Consider the following 5,452-nt stretch of genomic DNA (forward strand, 5'->3'; position numbering starts at 1 on the left):
CCACGGCGCTCCTGAGCTCACACTATCATTGATGTCTATCTTGCACATGGACTTCTCAGTTTGTATATTTTGCTTATTTTTTTCATAGTTCCACACAACTTCTTCCTGTTTTCTCGATTGATCTGTGTTCAGTTTTTCAAGGCGTATCCACTTTGCCAACTTATAACTAAATCTGAGGGGGGTGCGATGGGGAGGTTCCCTTGTTAGTTCTTTAGAAGTGTCAGTTCTGCCTAAACTGTGGAAGGTAAAAATTGTACAGGGTCCACGGCATGAACGCAGCAAGTGGCTTCAAATGAGTGTACATTGCAGTAGTTGTTCAGGGACTGAGAAGGCCTGCATAAAATAGGCTGGCAGGGAGACATAAATCAGGCCTGTCTTTGAACTGAAGATCACAACACCAGCGTCAGTTGTTACCAGAAGACAGTGTAAAATGGGTAGATCTGGGGGTTCATGGCACTGGTAACACCAGATGGGAATGAACTTATTGATTGGTTCCATCTTGACGTGTATGTGAGTGCACACAATTCATGCGCTGGGTAACGGAAAATCCACATTATCTGCACGGGTCCGCTACACACGCACAAAATGTGGAATTTGATGTGACACATTAGGTGGGTAAACCTTCATGGAAAAATGAAGAGTGAACGCTGCGCATGGGACGCTACAACTGTTTGTAGACAATATACTTCACGACCACCTACAATATGTGTGGTTTCAGCGAGACAGACGTAACGCTGACGCAGACACGATGACTATCTTGGATTAACGTTTTCATGGGTAAGTGATTCATAAGGGATTTTGACCCTCATATTCCCGTGATTCATCTCCAAATGACTTTTTCTTGTGAGCATGCTTCAAAGATGAAGCTAACAACAACACAGTCATACATAATTCTTGAATTGGATAAAAACAGCGTGAAGAAAAAAATGTTACACTTGGCGGTCGGCATGTGATTACTCACCCTAATTCAAGGAAAAATTGTATCTAACAAATCCTAGTCTCGTCAGTATGTTTAATAGAAAAGCGAGTTAAAAGACGATGCTCTGGCAACGCTGTAACTGCACCCAGAGTGGCCAAGAGCAGATAGCATGAACTATGTGTTCTGCCGGAATTGTCACATTAGTTCGGTGAGACGAGGCAATGCCATTGGCACCAGATATGCAGACTCGCCTATGTTCGTGCCACTTTCACGTCGAACTTTTTTTCAGTGAATGTATCAAATTGTATCCAATTCACAGTACGGTATATTGTGTATTTATTTCTGTTACTGTTACCATTATTTAAACATTAAGACACGACATGAACTTCTTACAGACGGAAACGACCACTATGTTTCGTCCGTGATATAAATAAAGCCAATAGAAAATAACAGTGGATAGAGTAACATCGTCTGTATCTAATGAGGAACAAAACACACAATAAGTACGATACACCAGATTTCACATTACGCTACATACAATAACTCCGTTTTCTGCATTTAACGTCCTGGCTTATCTTCACAGAGCTGGTACGTACACGTCAGAGCAACGTTCTCTTTAGAGAAAATTCTCTAAGCGACCACCTTTCATTTTCAAACACTTTTGCCACTCGCTGGATCATGCTTTGCTGGTCCCTATGCCACTCACCTACACCCACCACTGCTGAAGCGGCATGCCCATGAGCTATTAAGTCGTATACATCGATAGCGGGTAGTACTATAAACTTATGTTTTAAGGGTGCCCACAAATAAAAATCTAGAGGATTTAACTTCGGGGAACGCGGAGGCCACAACATTGGACCGCCACGTCCAATCTATTTGCCTGGAAACGCTTAATTTAAAATGTTAAGCACATTCATTCCAAAGTGTGATGGTGCTCCAGCATGCTGAAACCATAGCTATCGCCGAACATCAAGTGGGACGTTTTCTAATGCGTTAGAACGAATATTGCAAAGAAACTTGCGATACAAGGGCACATTCAACCTGTCTGGAAACAGGTAACGGCTCAAAAGCACACCTCCCACGATTCCAGCCCACAGGCTTATGTCAAAGCTTGCCTGAAAGGCACGTTCATGGGTGACATGTGTTCCGATCAATAAGGGCTGTTTTGGAGGTTGAAAATACCTTCACGAATAAGGTACATTTGTCGGTCCATATCGTGTTTCTAATAAAACGTTCATTACCTTCCACTTGGTGTAAAAAAAACATTCATAAGACTGTACATATCGAATGCGGTCATCTGGAGGCTTGCGTCGAGTTAATGTGTGGTGATACGGATGCAGTTCTTCATCGTGCAACACTTCAACAACCGGTCTCTGAGTCATATAGAACTGCCTTGCAATATAATCGGTAATTCACCAAAGTGACTGGTAAACGGTTTCAAGAAACGAGTCCTCTGTTTGTGAAGTACGTCTAGTCCTTGGTGACCTATGACCATTACTTACAGACCGTCTAGGTCTAAAAAAATATAGAAAAAAAGAAATCAGACGAGGATTCAAATCATAGCTCTATCGTGGATGTCAGTGTTGTGTCGCAACAGTCTACTCCTTGAGCTGCGATGGTCCATACGGTACTGTATAGTAATACACTCTCCTCTGATATTCCGATGTGCTGTGTGATGTGACAATTGCCAACTCCTCATTTTCTTGCATGTGTTTTCAGAATGCACCCATTGTGATAATGCTTGATAAATCTTTGTCTTAAATCTGTATTGCAAATGGCATGCCGACCTCCAACAGTGGCATTTTTTCGTTCACCTTATATGTTGAAAAATGTGTTGCTGCAGATCCTCCGAAACGTTACCTGTGTTTACTATGAGTAGTTATAAAGTTTCACTTATCGGCTATGAAGAATAAAATTACAGAAATAATTTTGGTAATTTAAGTTATGTGTCTTTAGTCATGGTACACAATGAAATCGACATGCCACAATATCGTATCACATCAGAAGAGGAGCCAAAAACGAGATGGCACAGCCCACTGATAAAGTGGAGTATGATGAGATATTTCGTTTTCTGCAATTGATGGAGAACAACGCTGCAACAAATCATGCTGAGTTGAGAAAAGTGCACAGCAACAATGCCCCACAACACAATATAGTGAGCTGGTTGCGCGGACGCTTACAGTTTGGTCAAACAAATCTGAATGACAGGTATGGCAGCGGTGTTTTATCTTCATACTTTATCAATTGATGTAATTAATTTGGTTTATTAGATTGACATATTTATATAATTTGGGATCCAATTTTAGTCGTACTTGTTGACTGAATGCTTTGCAAAAGTAATTTTTGCGCTGGCTAGGATGTTAAGAGAGCCTCAGCAAGCGACAGACTTAAGGCAGATCTGGGGAGGGCTGGGAGTTTTTTGCTCGGAAGCTGAAGAGCAGAATTTTTACAGCCCACTGCACAGCCATACGATGGAGCAGCCTAGCGAGCACCGCCTCCTGCTGACAGGGGCGAAGGCGGTAGTTGAAAGAAGGCAGTAAAGAAACATCTGACAAGAATCACCTGCAGTTTTCTTCCATCCCATCAGAATGCATCTCCTGTCGACATCCAGACGCCTGGGAGTCAATGACTATGAACTCTTCCCACCCAGAATGCGTATCACTTTCCTGCTACTGTTTTAGAAGGCCATATGAATAGCTAAACGCCGGCCCGAGTGGCCGAGCGGTTCTAGGCGCTACAGTCTGGACCTGCGCTACTGCTGAGGTCGCAGGTTCGAATCCTGCCTCGGGCATGTATGTGTGACGTCCTTAGGCTAGTAAGGTTTAAGTAGTTCTAAGTTCTAGGGGACTGATGACCTCAGAAGTTAAGTCCCATAGTGCTCAGAGCCATTTGAACCAATAGCTAAGCCATTTGTGCAGATGTTGCTTGAAGTTGTTCCAGAAGCTTCTAGAACATTTCTGTATGAACTACTCAGGGTTGGCCAGTGGTTTCATCTCTAGAAAGAGTGTGAGGAAATCAGGTGTAACGGAGGTCATCATTGGCTGAGTCGAGAGTCCACCGCCAGAAGGTGATGAGGTCTCTCTGATGGGTGTGCAGCCAACACACATCGCTGGAGGGCGTATTATTTGTTAGAGACATTGCTGGCAGAACGTCCAGTAATCACTCCCAAACATTGTCTGAGAAAGTGCCTATTGTTCCACTTGATTGTTCCACTTATTTTGTTTCTGTGTCAGCAGAGGAACAAACCTTTGCTTCTCCATGCACCTTTAGGCATTCTGAAGAGCTCACTTATATTTACGCACTTGAGTCAAGTGCCTGCTCCTGGCAAGTATGCAAGCAAATTGTCTTGACTCGTCAACAGACTCTGTACTTGAGTAACTTTGAACATAGGAGGTTGTGGACGCAGCCACACATTCTCTATGTAGTTAAATTTACACCTCCACAACTTAACTTTGTCTCCATGCCAACAGTAGCCTCCGAAAGATTGATGCTGTGCTATGCTCTCAGCTCGACTACATATGGTGATATACGCACCATGGCTTGAGAAGTAGGGAATTGTAACTATAAATGTGTTCAGTTCCATTAGATTGTCCTCTGAGCTCTCTGTTGTCACTGCCAGTGCACTACAGTATTCTCTGAGCTCTCTGTAAGGGTGGAAATTTTTATTGACAAAGAGGCTAAATAGTATCAACCATTTAACTGTTTCTGTCATGAAAACATGGGGGCGCGATTTTTACATAGAAGGTAGGTGTTGTGCCAGTCTTAAACTTAATCTAACCAGTACAGTTAACTGAAAGTTGTAATTGTACAGATTCCATTTTGCAAGTTCCTTGATATTTGTAATAAATATATTGATAGCATTATACTATTGTTATTTAACTCAGATTAGTTTTTACCTTAATCATCCTGAATAGGTTTTTTAAAAACATTGGAATCAATTAAACAAATTTTGTGTAAAATCTGAGGTGTGTCAACCTTAGCAGGCATAGTCATATCACAACGTAAACATAATAAAACCATGACCCATCTGGAGTTACATAATGGTGACCCAGCCAGGATCTTGCAAAAAAAGGAATCTTCTGACCAAGTTTAGTACTTAATTCTATCAACCTAATTTTATTATTTCCAGTTAAAAGACAACAAAGCGCTCAATGTAATAAAAATCAATTGTGTGGAATTGTTACTAGTTTTGTGCAATTTTACAATAAACTCTTAACTTCACATGGCAGAATAATTAATGTTCACATACTTAGTTATACCATGAAATATTTAATTTTCAGAATTTCTTTGTGATTTCTGACCTTACTTTATTTTTTTCTCACCATTGTTTTGTCTTTGTAGTGTTGTTATATGACTATGTGTATTAGGATAGGACTGTGTTTAGTGATAGGACAGTGTAATGTATTCAGAAGTGATAGGAACAGTTTGATGATTTAGTAAATTCATTTACTGTATAGAATTTTTGTTATTTCTGTAAGTTATTTTCACATATGTATATGTGAACAGTAGACCATGCTGTTCATGTTATAGTAA

General features: G+C 41.0%; 1 non-coding gene across 1 annotated transcript; it reads left to right on the plus strand.

Annotated features, from left to right (window-relative positions):
• The first annotated feature begins 3,626 nt into the window (after nt 1-3,626).
• On the plus strand, nt 3,627-3,710 carry Trnas-gga (transfer RNA serine (anticodon GGA)). The gene is given in 2 exon segments: nt 3,627-3,666; nt 3,676-3,710. It is a non-coding gene; the product is annotated as a tRNA-Ser (tRNA).
• The last annotated feature ends 1,742 nt before the right edge of the window (nt 3,711-5,452 follow it).

This window comes from Schistocerca nitens, chromosome 7 (assembly GCF_023898315.1).
Source record: "Schistocerca nitens isolate TAMUIC-IGC-003100 chromosome 7, iqSchNite1.1, whole genome shotgun sequence".
Taxonomy (NCBI): domain Eukaryota; kingdom Metazoa; phylum Arthropoda; class Insecta; order Orthoptera; family Acrididae; genus Schistocerca; species Schistocerca nitens.